At 34.6% G+C, this 16,643-nt stretch overlaps 1 pseudogene across 1 annotated transcript; it reads right to left on the bottom strand.

The window, feature by feature from the left end:
* Nucleotides 1-1,011: 1,011 nt before the first annotated feature.
* On the bottom strand, nucleotides 1,012-10,311 carry LOC148879121 (putative aldo-keto reductase 1; annotated as a pseudogene). Its single transcript, XR_016104124.1, has 6 exons — nucleotides 10,119-10,311; nucleotides 6,632-6,799; nucleotides 5,092-5,317; nucleotides 3,953-4,049; nucleotides 3,647-3,800; nucleotides 1,012-1,342 (listed from the first exon to the last, which is right to left on the bottom strand). The product of XR_016104124.1 is annotated as a putative aldo-keto reductase 1 (transcript).
* Nucleotides 10,312-16,643: the final 6,332 nt, after the last annotated feature.

The raw sequence follows: 16,643 nt of genomic DNA, 5'->3' as shown, positions 1-16,643 counted from the left end.
TGCAAACGTAAGTGTATACATTATTTAAGGCTAAGTTGGAAGAAGTGCAAATAGAAATATGTACAATGCAAATACAATACAAAATACAAAGCTTTTCGCTGTACATACTTGTATCTGTACTCTTCCTAAACTGAGCCCAAAGGAAATTGCTATTATCGCTCCACTTTTTCACATCAGGTGCTCTTTCACTTGTTTTATTTTGTAAGCTGGGTCTACATAATCCCTGATGAGCTGAATGATTTATTGTTTTGTCTTTTTTGGCTGTGTATGGTCCGAAGGAAAAGGTAAGGATTGGGAAACGTAACTGAGCCGATTAGCTGAATTTGATAGGTGTTTTACTAGCTGTGGATCAATCATTTTGCTCAACACTATTGAATGATTGTGGAGAGATCACATCAGCACCCCACAGGGCGTGCCCCACATGCATATCTCAGCATGCATTGGAAACATCTCCCATAATTGTCATTGAGAGATGTTTCCAATACATGGTTGGGATGTGATTTTGGATGTCAATGTAAACTTGATTGTGGGCCATGTGCATTTTATGATGGGTATAGAGCAAAATGATTGGTCCCACAGCCTGTAAAACAGGAAATCGGTTTTGGTCCTCACAGGACTGCCCACATCATTCGCATAGTCCCTTGCAACCTTGTATTGGAAATATATCTCCATGAAAAAAAGCATACAAGTATGGAGTTACTCCCAATGGAAGGCTATGCAAACGTTGTGAGCACTGAAGCCAATCTATCAAATTCAGCCAATCCTTTCACACTTCAGCTCCAGCTCTTAAACCGTGAAAGGAAACACAAATCTGGTTTGAGTATGCTCGAGTGGCCCTAGAAACGTTACCCCTGGTAGAATAAGTTCAAGAAAAGGGAGTCCAGTTTTTTACAGGACTTACTCTTTTTCCTTTTTAGCAATGCTGATTTTTCCATGACCTGGTCAACATGTTCTGTACTACTCTGTTCTCCAGTGAAGGGAAAGGATCTAAAAAAGTGCCGGATCACAACATTGTTCAGAATCTCGAGATATAAATTCAATTCTCAACGATAAATTTTCCATTGTCGTGAGCAGATTAATCCCAAAAGAGAAGAGAACTTACTAGATCTCATACTCTGAAAGCAAAGTAGACCTCTTACATGAATGACTTAACTAGTGATTTTGCAATCCTTTGCGGGAGTATCAGCAAACTTCCACGACCAGTGTAACATATTTTCATAGGTTCTTTCGCCTGCCACCTCATTGATAGGTATTGCATCAGAAATCTCTCTCAAATCTTCTTCAGTGAGTTTAACCACCACCGAGCCAATGTTTTGATCAAGGTTCTTAATTTTGGTTGTTCCTACAGAAATTCATATAGAGGATTAGAAATAATAGTTAATGCATTTGTATCAAGCTTTTGTGTTAACATCCTACCCAGACGAATACAATTACTACAGAACAATCTTTAGCAAATTCAGTTCAATCTAAGTAACAGAAACTAAAAGCTGCAAGAAGAGATCTGACAACTATTTGATCGTTAAAAGTTCAAATGAAATCATATTTTAGAATTGGCATCATGTATTAAAGCTTTCTTTAATGCCAGTTCCTACTAATCATTCTGAAACATTGTAAACGGGAGGAAAAAAATGAAGAAAAAAAAAAAAAAAGAAAATTGATGGAAGGAACTGAGCAAAGCATAAGCTGAAAATACTTGTTCAGGACATGTATTGTTAACATTAAATACAAGAAAGTTCAAACGGAAGCTCATATTATACATACATGTACAGTATTTACCTATTTACATTATAGGAAGTTGTTATATTAGTTTTTTCCCTTCCGTGTATTACACTTCTAACATATATGGGTAATGCTGAATAAACAAGGAAATTTGATATAAATTGCTTGACTACAAGAATTTGTGCGTCATTCTGCTAGTCACATGACTTGGACCAAGCTTCAGTTTGAAACGTTAAAAGATAGCCACCAAGCATAAAATAATGTGGAAAATTGTTTCCAACCATATGATTTGCATAAAGAAGAAAAAATGCAAATGGCAGTGCTACTTTAATCATCTAGGTAACTGATGCAGGACCTTTGTGATTCAGCACTATTCTTGCAACTAAACTCAGGTTGTAGGTGTACAAAACAGAAACAAATATCAGATTAAAAGAAAGAAGAGAAGATGAAAGAAGATTACCCTAGGCAATCACACCTAAGGGTGAGAGAAATCACACCCCCAACTTGGCAATCACACCAAATTCTATAGAGAAACCTTCTTTGTTCATCAGCCAAAGCTGTCTTTCCAAATGAGCCTTACAAGCTTAATAAGAAGCTTTCAAAGGAAGAAACTTGCCCCCCAAGTTAGCTTGCCCAAAAAGCTACTTACAAAAAGAAGCTAGATTAGACTAAACCCGCCCCAAACAATTACAAACATAAAGCCAAACAAAGGGAAATTACTGGACTAAGACCTGTTCCCAAACATAACCCACTAAACATGCAAAATTATAAAAACACCCTTGCTGTCCAGAAATGTAAGAAAACCAAATAAGTCCTGTCCAGCAACAAGCTCAACCACACAAAGAGCATCTTAAGGTGGATTGAAGACTCTAGGGTCTTCCCAAGTTGATGCACAGCTAACTCAGCACCCATGGTGGCCCGACATCTTCATAATGATGCCAAATGAGCATAGGAGCAGCTTTGGTTCTCTTTTGATATGCCTTAGGTTGATCCCCATCAGTAACCAACTCAATCTGTGATTATGTAGAGGACAAGCTCTCTCTTATGCTAGATTATTACTAGTCAATAGGTATATGTCAAAGCCAGGAACATGATAAGGGAATGAAAATGATTGTTTATTGATATAAATAGAATCAATATAAGGGGAATCACAATTAAAATACATCTCTAATGAAGTTTGCAGCTGTGCTAGGATGAAAACCAATAAATGTTACTGGGACAGCTAGAAAGCAGGAAGGACAGTAATATTTATCTGTTTGCTGCATACAAAGTTACAAGAGCAAAGATACCAAAACAAGGAAGCAGGAAGCAAGTCTACTATCTGTTGTAATGTCATCTTAGATAACAGAAGATTGTACATCATAGAAAAACAAGTTACTGATCAGTCCCCTGGGATATTACTGATCTTGTATTTAGTGTACCGGCTAAGACAGCAGGCAGTGATTTGTAGCTGACGTCACAAGTCTAATCATCTAAGCCTTGTCCCAACCATTTGAGGTCGGCTACATGATAACATGAATACTGTTTCACAAGTCAGGATCCATAACAAAAGAGTTTGGCAGAAGTTCTAATGCCAGCTGCCAACCTGACACAATCCTCCTCCTTTATCTGGGCTTGGGACCATAAGTGTGAAACAAACTCCTACCTGCAGATTTTGACTTCTCCAGTCTCAAAACCACAAAAAAAAAAAACGTTCTATAATCGGTTCCAATTTTATAAATTTATTATATATTTGAGAGCATCAAATATAGAGTTACAGACATTCTAAACCAAAGGGTCAGAATAGATCTCTAATCCCACTTTCTGAAGGAGGATTATCATTTCTTTTTAAGGAGATGATTCTAAATGGTAATGATAGTAACTTTTCTAATTTATAGAAAGGGGATGTTAGTAATAATATATCCTGGCATGAAGAAAACTTACTCACCAGGGATAGGGACAACATCATCCCCTTGGTGGAGAATCCATGCTAGTGTTAATTGAGCAGGAGTGCATCCATGCTTCACAGCCAAGTTTTCAAGCCGAGTGAAAAAGATTTTGTTCTTTTCGAAGTTCTCCCCCTTGAACCTAGGATGTGAGGGCTAATAACAGAACCATGTTCATCAGTTCACTGGGATTATCATAAAGAAAGGGTTAAAATCTAAAATCATTTCTATCCTATAGAGTGTTCCTATGTGCAAATAAGAAGAAATAAAAAGATGGCCAAAATGCATGATCAAAACCATCTTCATACCAAGAAACTATTTGCAGGTAAACTTTCCACTACTGCCTTCCCAGCAAAGAAGCCCCTACCAAGAGGGCTGTACGGCACTATTCCAATGCCAAGTTCCCTGCAGAATAAAATGTAGCAAAGGGTATTACTTGCATATATTAGAATAAGATGGTAGAAACAAAATCAGATTGGCAAGATAGTGAAGGAAAATATACAGCAGACAATAGTTGAAGTCTATGATGTTTCACTTCCACAAGATAACAAACCATTCAGCATTCTAAATCGAGAGGAGAAAAACTAAGGAATTTAAACAATTGAACTCTTTAGAGATGTTTCTACAAATGACTTGTCATGGAAATGGACTGAAGTGGCACAAACAGATACACACAAAGAAGCAATGAGAATGAAATGGAAACCTCCAGGACCAAATGAGCTGAAACTAAATTTTGATGAGAGCTCTTCTGGCAATCCATTCCAGGAAGGGCAGGTATGGGGGGGAGGGGTTAGAAACCATCAAGGACGAATAGTGGCCTTGTTCTTGGGGCCAATTGGTTTTGGAACTCGGTTAAGGCTGAAATAATAGTCCTATTACAAGGACTAAAACTAGCAATACAGCTGGGTGGAGAGCTCGAAGTAGTGGGAGACTCCTTATTGGTCATTTTTTGGGAGAAACAAATCAACTCAGCCCCTTGGAATTATAGATTTTCCTTTAGGAAAATTGACTTTCTAGCAAAAAGTTATAACTCAGTTTTGGCTGGGTAAAAAGAACAGCAAATGGGTTGGCAGATGTCCTAGCAAAACAGGGAGCTGACAGATCCACATTATTTTGGGCAATATTGTAATCTGTGTTAGTAAAAAAAAGGGGGGATGGTAAACCAAAATAGGGTGGGCAAGCTGCTTTTCTGTTGAGTTTTTGGGCTACTGTGTAGCTAAAACTTTGTACCTTTCTCAAGCATTAATTAATGAACTCATTTTTCTGACAAAAAAAAAAAAAGAAAACATCTAAGGAATTTAAACTTGAAATCACCTTACATGAAAACATATATATACATGGGACAAGAACATAACAAATACTCCTTGAAATTAAATCGTTTGCCCAAAAGCTAGCTTTGCTCAATATGAAGGTTTCTTAAGAAATTGAATTGGGATTTTACATATACCTGCAAAGTGGGATAATCTCTTCCTCAATTTCACGAGTCCAGAGGGACCACTCCATTTGTACAGCAGTTATGGGATTAACTGCATGTGCCCTCCTAATTGTGTCTGGACTGGCTTCAGACGGACATATTCAGGAGTTCCCTTAACTACAAGATGAGTTGGCTCCATTCTGAAAATACCAAACTTAGTTGCCAGCTGGATGTTCTCTCGAGGCAACTGCTTCAGTGCCTGCAAAACTTTAGATATCTTTAATCACAATTGCAAGAATATCTCTCATAACCAACCACAACAAGTTACAACCAGTGTTTTAAAAGGCGTGGGAGGCATACGCCTGGAGGTGCACCTCCAGGCGAGGTGTTCCCAAAACGCCCTGAGGCGATGCCTCTTGCACTTTTTTCATGAGGCATGTTAGAGGCGTACGCCTCATGCGCCTCATGCACATCTGATATAAAAAGACAGAAAAAAAAAAAGAAAAAAGAAAAAAGAAAAAAAAAAGGAAAGGAAAGGAAAGGGAAGGGAAGGGAAAGAAAAAGAAAGAAGAGAAAAAATTGAGTTAGTGGGGGTCTTGCTCCTCCTCGGTGAGCGAGCGAAGCGAGCTCACCTCCGCTTCGACAAGACCCCCCCTTTCAACTAATGTTATGCATCTTTATTCTTTTTAATATAAAAGATTTTTATTAAAAATAAAGAAAAAATGAGATCCCCCCTTCCTCTTCATCCTCCTCCTAACCCCCCTCCTCTTAAGGAGGCTTATGCCTCCTTGTGTTCGGGAAGCTTACGCCTCTTGCGTTCTGAACTATGCCTCACACCTCTAGGTAGTGGAACGCCTTGCGTCACATCTCCGCGTTTTAAAACATTGGTTACAACTTACAACAAGAAAAACCACTAAAGTGAAGCTTTAGTTAATTGAGCCAAGTTATTTATACAGCAGAAATTTCTTGCCTAGTTTCACATTTTGTTTGAAGAAAGGTAAAGTAAGAAGCTTCATCAACATCATGAATTAAAATGTGGTTTGCAGTTATATGATAATTTTAACTGTATAAAGCCAATCTTTTAGAAACCTGAGGTGTTGAACCTTCAAACCTAACCTTAACTTAACACAACCTTCTTCCAATACACTTAACCCTAACCCTAACCCTAACCTAATCTATTTGAATACAGACTCCATTATTGATACTCATTTTCAAACTAGGACTTTTATTTCTCATCACACTTCATACTTTCTCAATTCCATTGATTGTGGCAACACCATCACTTCTTTTGTTATGCCTTACTTTATTATCAAGACCTTAACCCTAGTAAAACCTAATTTTAAATCACACATTTACTAAATTCATACAATGTCCAACCCCAGCCCAACCCCATTTGGATCAGTTGGATTAAAGTTGATCCCAACCTATAGAGAAAACACAGCACAATTTCCAGAAAAAAAAAAATCTTGTCCTGCCCCTTTCCATTAACCAGTCAGAAAAGAATGTTAGCCTAGTGCTCAAACTATAAAGAATCACCTTACTTGAATTATACAAAACCAGCAAAGACATTTACCTTTCCTACTAGGACTTCATTGGCATTGGCTCCATAAACATCAGCTGTATCAAAAAATGTGATTCCTTTACTAAAAGCATCCGTGATTATTGAAATACCAATCTCCTCAGAGACGGGAGTGTTGTAGATTCCAGTTAGGCCCATACAGCCAAACCCCAACTTTGAGACCTATAAAAGAAAAATTAATTAGAAAAAAAAAACATTTATTAAATACTTTGCACAGTGAGCAGGATAATTTCAAATCCCTCCCCCACAATACAAGCGGAGCACAACAATCATTCCCCAAGAAATATTTGTATTAGAAAGTAAAATGCCCATGGTTGCAACTCTAAGGCCCCGTTCGTTTACCGACTTTACAATGTTCTTTTTGCATTAACTAATGGGCCCTACGGTAAAATAAACTCCACTTACCTAGGTAAAAGTTACCCATCTCTCAGGTAGGTAAGTAACTTTCCCACCTAGGGGGAATTTTATAAAGCATAATGGGACAACTTTGCCCATTTTTATATTAGCTTTCTATGGATAAAAATGTCATTTTGTTACTTACCTGGGAATCCTGGAAATCAAAATAACATGGGCAAGTGCACTTACCTAAGAAACATTTACCCTGGGTAAGTGCACTTACCCAGGTAAGTTACAAAGATGCAAACGAACGAGGCCTAATTTAATTCTTCCATGTATTAAGTTTTCTCACACAAAACCTAGATTAGATTGGTTTTTCAATTTTCATCTTTAATTGTATCAATCCCCATGACCTCTATCATTTTAATCCTATTGTGTTTCCACTTATGCCCCGTTCGCTTTTTGGTAAGTCACTTACCCAGGTAGGTAAGTGCATTTACCCATGTTCTTTTATTTCCCATGTAAATAAGACAATGACAATCTTAGCCATAAAAATTCCATTATTAAAAGGGGCATTTTTGTCTCATCCAAGTATTGGCAACTTTCCCCTAGATGGGAAAGTTAATTTACCCACCTAGGAGGGTAAGTGCTACCCAAGAAAATGAACTTTCACTGGTCCCCACATAAATCTGAAAAATGAACATGGGTTTCTTGGTCAATGGGAATCAAAATCCCATTGACCAACTTTCCCCCCTCTCAAAATCCAAAAAAGAACACCCCTTAGTTATAAATGAGGAAAAAATTAAATTTCATAAATAGAAAAATTATTGCTGATAAGACAAAGGCTATAAAAGAAAAGAGTAGCTACACTGACAAGCAAAGCCCTTCCTATCCCAGAATTTACAAATTATCTTTAGTCAAATTCATCTACCTAGGAATTCATTTTATCTGAGCTATCGTATTAGCCAAAATCTCATTTAAAAGGTGAGCTAGGCCCTAGAGTTATGCTTTCCACTGTTTTGACACAATCTTACTGCATTAACCATTTTTCCGCCAATTATCAATTAAGATAATCAAGATTGTCTAGCAACCTGAACCCCCATAGGACCCTCGCTTCTGCTTCTATCAAGTCTATGTTCCCCATGGATCCACTAGAAACCAAAAAGTTTGACCATTCAGCTTAAGGAAGAACCTACCAACCATAGCAGGTGCTTAGTTCCCCTTAGAACTGCCATCAAATTGAAGTTTCATCACCCCATTCAGTGGAAATGAGTAAATGCTCATAGGATCTCAAGAAAAAAGAACTTACCAACCCTAGATGGCACTCAGTTCCCCTTAGAACTGCCATCCAACTGAAGTTTCATCACCCCATTCAGTGGGAAAAATAGCTGCTCATAGGATCTCAAGGAAAACAATGGAGGATCTAGATAAGTTTCTTCTTAGACCAGCAGCTGAGATGCCTTTAATTCCTCTGGAGTCAGCACCCATAAGCTAAGGAACAAGAGCACCCATACTTTCACAGGCTAAGAGTAGGCCTGGACATTATAAAAAATACACCTATTTTATTCTCCTCGCACCTCCAAATGAATGGATCTATTCATTGTTTAGAAGTATTTGAAATGAATAAAGTGATTTACTCAATCTAGACCGTTATGGCTCAATCATCAATTCTAATACTTTAATGATTCATACAAAATTTGACTAATTCATAGCATGAAATTTGGCCATATAGCTATTTGTTCTATCACCCCTTAATTCTTGCATGTAAGAGCTTTTGTTTCCGTTTCTGTTTTTTACCTTTCTGCCCAAATAATTGTTTTTCACTTACAGCACAGCACATGGAAGAGTTGTCTAAGTTATCAAATTCCTTACTCTAAGAGGCACAACCCAACAATAGCTATAACCCAGTTAAACAGTTTGTGCCTCAAAATCCAAAATTTAGTGCCCAATAGGGAGGGCTTTCACGTAGCAGCTTCTGGCTTTACAAGGTGAGCTCCACTCAGACAGCCCATAGGCAATGTTTGGTCATGAACACGGAGAGACAAAAAATAGTATCTTACAGCCGAAAATATGGCTTTCGACTTAAGCTTCTTTTAGTGGCTTCTCTAAAGCAGCTCAGAGAAAACAGCTTAATCAAAGCTTCAGTGCTCCCAAACGGGCCATTAGACCCTTTGGTTATCAAATGGCATATAGAAAACACATACTTACACCCTGATCAAACCTCACTTTAGTGGGAGAAAGAGAACAAGAAAAACCAAGAATCTTTATAGACTTGAAAGTGTCACCATATTCAAATTTCACGATGTTTCCGCTCTTCAGGTAATAGTTGGAGGAAGTCATTGCTTATAAAACAAAAGCTCAGTTAACTTCACAATGGACAGAAAAAGATAAAATGTTTCTATAAAATTTCAAGACAACAGAAACATACAAGTGAATTTCAAGGATGTCATTAATCCATAAATGATTAAACAAGAATTCCAATGAAGCTCAGGAAAATTGTCTAAAAGTCATACACACCATGGAGGCATCTTTAAAAATCTGCAAAGGAAACATTCTGCAATGCCAATAAAGTCAGAAATCAGGTTGGCTTAAAAAAACTGCAGAGACAGCTGCCTCATCCAAGATGGCAAAATATTGCGCTTCATCACCAATTTTTCAACTTTACATGCTTAAAATGACTCAGCCATAGTTTCTCACTTAAATAGGTAAGGTTTCATAAAGATTGAAATTTGTCTCGCACCTAGAAAATGGTATTTCTTCATTTAGCCCCATTGGAACTTCCGTAAGGGAAACATGTAACTCATGAAATAGCTCTATAGCCTAAAGATAATTGAATGCCATCAATCTCAAAGTCCAAAGCATTGATGAATTACAGGATTTACCAGCATTGGTGATTTACAGAGCTGATAACATAACAATAAGAATAATCCAACTGGCATTTATTTCTTCTCTATTAATAATTGAAAAAAAAAAGAAAACATTTCAAGTTTAACCAAATCAGTCGGAGGATAAATAAACAGTGAGAGCACATTGCCCTCTCTATCAAACTACACCCTCTGCAGAAAATGAATATGACAAAAAGAAGAAACTTAATTTTTCTTGGAGATTCTCAAATGGGTAATCGAGGAATTAAATAGGGCTTTACCTCAAGTCCTAGATTTCCCAGTTTCACTCTGGGAATTTCGACCTTGTGCTCTCCCGCCATCTTTCTGATCTTAATCTATCTGCGACTCGGAGCTGAAGGTGAGTTGGGTGAATTCGGCCGATCACGTAAAAGAAATAGCTGAACAGAGTGAACAAGCGGGAGAGTGGAGACTGCTAAAACAGCGAAGCGAAAAAGACAAACGCGACAGAGATTTTTTAGGCTGTTGTCCATTTTCATTTTTCCACGTGGCACCACCAACCACCTACCTCATTTAGTTGACTTTCGATCACTGCTATTATAAAAGAGAATACGGTCCGATTCACGGTGGATGTTGAAGCCACTTCATCGATCTACAAAAAAAATCCGAAAACAAGAGGCGTGGTCTTATCATCCACCGTGAATCGGGCCGTTTTCTACCTAACCAGTAAGACAGTAACCAACCTCCTTTCTTGGAAGTCTGGAAGCTGATAGAAAAAGCAATCCAATCCGCAATCGCCTACCCATTGCAGTCTTATTTTTTACGCTAGGTATATAATATAGGGAAAAATTCGATTTTATTATCCTGAAATTTTGGGGTAGTTTCAAGTTTGTACCCGAATTTTAAAATGTGTCAATACAGTATCTAAATTTTCAAAAAGTGTCAATACAGTATCTAAATTTTCAAAAAGTGTCAAGTTGATCTCTTTAAAAATTGTCATTCAAAAGAAAGACACTATTGTTGATCCCTGTCAAAATTATCATTCAAAAGAAGACATTATTCATTGTCTTCTACCTTAAGAAACCGATTGAGGTGTTTGAGATTCTAGACTAGTTATTTCTAAACTAAATCAATTGAAGTCATTGTCTTCTACCTTTAGATCTGAAACACATTCTTATATAGTTATTTCTTTGCTTTCAGTTATTGTTTTCTTCTATTATTTCATGTTTTTTCTCTCTTTTTCTTTGAAAACAACTGGTTCAGTCTCAAGGTAGAAGACAATGATCAGTGTCTTCTTCTGAAGGGTAGTTTTGACATTTTCAATATATAATTGATGACCGGTTAACGACAGGGACCAATTTGACACCTTTTGAAAGTTTAGGTACTGCAATGACATATTTGAAAATTCATATACTAACTTGACACTACCCCCAAAGTTAAGGATATTAAAATAGAGTTTTCTCTACCTTGCATTCTTTATTTTAAGTACTTATTTCCTTTTGCTCCTATGAACACTGAGTTTTTAATAGCAAAAAAGAGAAAAATCCTTAAAATAAGGAATGTCAAATGCAGCCTTAATATTGATTATCGTAGAATTGCCAATGGATAGTCAGTTTTGGTTCTATGATTTACTGTTTGTGTCTTCATTAATAATTTGATTGAGACCGATCTTTATTGTTTAGAATCCGTTAAGATTCAAACTAATTATGTAATTAATGATATATAAAAAGTCTCATGATTTTCTTATAATTTTTCTTATATTTTATGTCTAAAAGTAAATTTGATAAGCACACACACACACACACACACACTCTCTCTCTCTCTCTCTCTCTCTCTCTCTCTCTCTCTATCTATCTATCCACGTTACCATGCCTCTCCTTGCTCCAAACCTATTGGATCATAATTGGATATGAGATCTGATCCTATTTAGTCGAATTTAGATCACCTTGGTTGGATCTTCAGATTAGATCTTATGATCCGATAAGAAATTGGATTGGATTCGGATAAACTCCCTGTTCGATCCAAGAAGATGTGATCCAATATGTTATATATTTATAAATATAAATATATAAATATATAACACATATATATCTTAATTATTTATTTATAAATATATTATTTATATTGTATCTTCATAAATTTGTTATATTATTTATTTTTTTATAAAAAACATGTATGTATGATGAAAATAATTAAAAAATACTTTTAATAATTTAATAATTTATTAATTCTTAAAGAAAACAAGTCATATCAAATCAGATATGAAGATTCGATAGGATTCAAATTTAGGTCGAGTCCTATAAGATCCGATCATATCTTTGAAACCAAATCGGATCCGACATGAACAATGTCGGATCGGATTCGAATATACCCTGATTTGAATCCGTTCCAATATGTTTGCATCCATATCCAAACCCCCTTTCTAATTACCTTTTTTTTTAATTTTATATTTTTAAATTCCATATAATTTCCCATTAAACCTGTAAGAAAATAACATAGGCTTAACTATTTATAACGACCACAAAAGAAAGAGGGATTTGCTTTTCTAATGTTTAGCCAAGTGGCATCACTTCCCCCACTTTCTCCCAAATTGTCTCTAAATCTTATTTATCTCTAATTCTTAAATTCTCTCCTAAACTATCTCTAATTTCTATTCACTTTTTATCCACATCTATCTAACTAAAGTTTCAATTAAAAAAATTCACAATTATTTAAATATTATAACAAAACTATATACTAACTTTAACATATTTATTCAAAATATAAAATAAATTATAATAGTTTTGATAATATTCTTATTATTAATAATTATATATTTTTACAAATTTCATCATGAAATTATGTAGTAACAATATAAATCATAATTTTACAAATTATTCAATTTGAATGTTAATCAAATAACAAAAATTTAATATTAAAAATTAAAAAATATTTCAATATTTCAATAAATAAATATCTTAATTAAAAAATTAAAAATAGCTAAATAATTATATAACAAAATATTTAATATTACGTAATATCATTAAAAAAAGAAAATTCACATAATTAAAATTTTTAAATATTTCACATATTATTTAAATGTTTAAATAACAAAATATTTAACGTGACAATACTTAAAATAGTTAAAATAACGAAATTATGTAATAAATTAAAAAAAAATTAAGTAGAATAATAGTTATAATAGATTTCATAATATTTTTATTAATAATAATTTAATACTTTACAAAATTAATAATGAATTGTGTAATAATAGTACTAACTATGATTTTATGGATTATTAAATTCAATAAATAATTAATATTTTAAAATTTAAATAAAAATTATTTAAATATATAAATAATATTGTAAATAACTAATTTCACCTATATCAATTAATAATTATAGAAAATAACTTTCAAAAAAAATAAAGTTTATTAGTAATAGTTTTACAATAAAAGTGTATATTCAATATATATTTATATATACACTAAATTAATATTTATTTTATATTCAGTGATTATATATTGTTATTTTTTGATAAATATGTTTTCAATAATTATTTATAAATCTTTTTTTTTGTTTAACAAAAAACTTTCAATAATTATTGGAGATTAAACAAATACTGTTTAGCTTTTGAAATTTAATTTATCGTATTTATTGTAATTTTATAATTTTATTTTTAGTAATTATGCATTTTTATAATTTATTTTTTAATATAGATTAGAGATTAAACTATTATTTGAGTTTACACTATTTATTGACTAATTTAATATATTTTTTAGTATTTATTGTATTTTAATTATCTGTATATTTTCAATAATTGTGAATTTTTGCTATAAATTTTCAATAATGATTGGAGATTAAACTATTTTTATTTATTTGAGATTAGACTATTAATTTAGCTAAAATTATGAGTGTTCACGGGTTGGTTCGGTTCGGTTGTAGGCTGTTTGACCAACCAAATTAATCTGGTAAGGTTGGGGAGTTGGTCACTCAAAATCAACTAGCCGTTAGTGAAAACTGGCTAACTCGGGTTGTATCATTTTGGGTCAATTTTCGGTTTGGTCGGTTGGTTCAAAAGATTTAAATTTAAAAATTATAGTGGAATTATTAAAAAATAAAAAATTAAATTTATGATATAAAATATTTTAAACTAAGAAATATAAGAATTTTCCCACTTTCCTATATTAAAAGATATATATTAAAAATAATATATATATATATATATATATATATATATATATATATATATATGGTCAGGTCGTTCAATTTTGGTCAATTTACAAATGGCCAAAGTGGAGCTGATCCAACCTCGTTGGGTTGGGGAATTGTTGAACCAAAGCTAATTGGAAATACTAGAAAATCGATTAACTCAAGTTGAGTTGGTTGGGTTGGTTAGTTTCATCAGTTTGATGAACAACACTAGCTGAAATTAATTATTGTTATTTTTGTATTGTATAAATATTATTAACAGTAGTATATAAAAGATATGATAAAATCTATGATGTGGGAAAGATATGGTATCAGAAGAGTTTTGACCAATCAAAATCCACTCATGAATTTTGGTAAATAACACTTGATTGGCTTTTGGCTATCATATTAGTTGATTGATCAAAAAATTTTCAGATACCATATCTTTATCATATTATAGTCAAACCCAAAATATAAATATTTATTAATTATTTAAAAAGTTAAAAATATAAAACAATTGTATACTCTTATGTGTTTCTATTGTTTAGCTTTCGCTTAACATATCCTGTGCACCACACGGGTCCCCACTAGTATATACCTCTCTCTCTCTCTCTCTCTCTCTCTCTCCCTATATATATATATATGGTCCACCTCATCATGCCTCTCCTTGCTCAATTACCTCCACCATGCATTCTCCTTGACTATCTCTTCTCTCCCCTTCCCACAACTCCTATTAAGCAAACTCATCACCCTCTATCTTCATTTCCTAATTAGCTCAATATATTTTACCTAAAACTCTCTCTCTCTCTCTCACTCTCTCTCTATACAACGCATGTTTTACACTCTCTCTACCCAAATAACTGCTCTCCTTAATTATCTTAACTCATATCTTTCTCTCTTTCTCTTCATTCCTATCCTATTGAGACATCTCCTTGATAAAAACATTACTAAAATCTCTCTCCTTAATAAAAAATTACTAAAATCTCTATTTATCCCCACTCTCCTAAAACCTCTCCACACTCCTAATTTATTGTTCTTAAGATGAGTCCAGATCAAACTGGTACGGCCACAAGAGTAGGAGAGAATGAGACAGTGCAGTCAAACTGTGTTGTCTCTCTCTAGAAATCAGCAGTCACTTAGATAATTTTTGTTGTGTACTAATGGTTCGCCCTGGTCTCTTATTTATAGCCTTAAAGAGAGGTTCTCCTAATCCCATTAGGAGTTTCCTAATCCAAATCTTGTATTTGGATGTAGACTCTCTTTAAGAGATAAGGATAATCCCTTATCTTATCTACAGATAAAGATTAGCCCTCCTAATTTAATTAGGAGTTTCCTGATCCAAATCTTTATTTGGATATGGACTCTCTGAGTGGATAGGGATAATCCCTTATCCTATATGCTGATCTAAATCCCAGAACTACCCCTTTTAATTAATCTCATTAAGCTAGTTTGAATTGGGCTTTAGACCCATTAAGTCCATCTGCTCACTTACCCTCCAAATTGCTGCCCAATTGGATATCCTTGTATGGCATGAGACCCAAACATTGATCTACACATCAGTCACATGGGTTCATCCCAGCCTCTGTTACAAGGCCTGGCCGAATTCACTGTAGGAGATAGTGAACCATTGAGTTCATCACCATGGTCTCTTAATGAGCCCAACATTTACACTTAATGGCCCTTGGGTCAAGCCACCTTATAAAATCCCAAGGACTATGGGCAGATGCAAGATTAGCCCATCAGGTATTACCCTCAATGGTCTCACACTTAACCTTTTAGCCCATAATGATCAAACATTGTCCGACAAGAGAGGACCTCTCCCTTGGCTATAAAAAACAGTGCTGCACTCTCTACTCACATAGATCCTGGGAATTAAAACCTTTTGCAAACATTTTGAAACCATAATATATATGTATATTGAAGGGATGAGAGATCCATCATATGGATGGCCGAACCGTACAGGTAGGTTGGGCGAAATTTCAAAAAATTTCTCTCCCATGTGGGAATCACATTCCCTATTTTAGAAAACTGTTTTTTTAAGGATCAATTTTGAACCCAAACCGAACCAGAGTTGAAACCAAAAGTTAGGAAAGGGATATACTTGATACGGAGTAGTAGTAACCCCCAATGAAGGTGTTCACACACAAGGAGATTACCAAAGATTGCTCCCATTGAAGATGACACAGTGTAGGGTGGAGCAGAATCAACAGGATGGCTCTTTAGCAAGAACCTGATTCTTCACCAAGAATCTGATGGAGGGCGAGTGAGCACAACTTCTTATTATCTTTCCTCCAAAAGATAATGTCAAGAACCCCTTCTTGATCGAACTGGTGATGGCGACAATAGCAAGAGAAGGCAAGAGCAGAAGATGGTGCCAGTCTAATTGTATGATGTCTTCTCTCTTGAATCAGTAAGCTAAAGGATGAATTGGAGGTTCGCCCTTCTCCTCTATTTATAGCCTTAAAGAGAGGTTCTCCTAATTCCGTTAGGAGTTTCCTAATCCAAATCGTATTTGGATCTGGACTCCTTTTAAGAGATAAGGATAATCCCTTATCTTATTTGCAGATAAAGATCAACCCTTCTAATCTAATTAAGAGTTTCTTTATCCAAATCTCTATTTGAATTTGGATTCTCTGAGTGGATAAGGACAACCCATT

Source organism: Nelumbo lutea, chromosome 1, assembly GCF_056320005.1.
Source record: "Nelumbo lutea isolate HS-2025 chromosome 1, American lotus-T2T, whole genome shotgun sequence".
NCBI lineage: Eukaryota > Viridiplantae > Streptophyta > Magnoliopsida > Proteales > Nelumbonaceae > Nelumbo > Nelumbo lutea.
The sequence above is the reverse complement of the archived record's forward strand: the minus strand, read 5'-3'. Positions and strand labels throughout refer to the sequence as shown.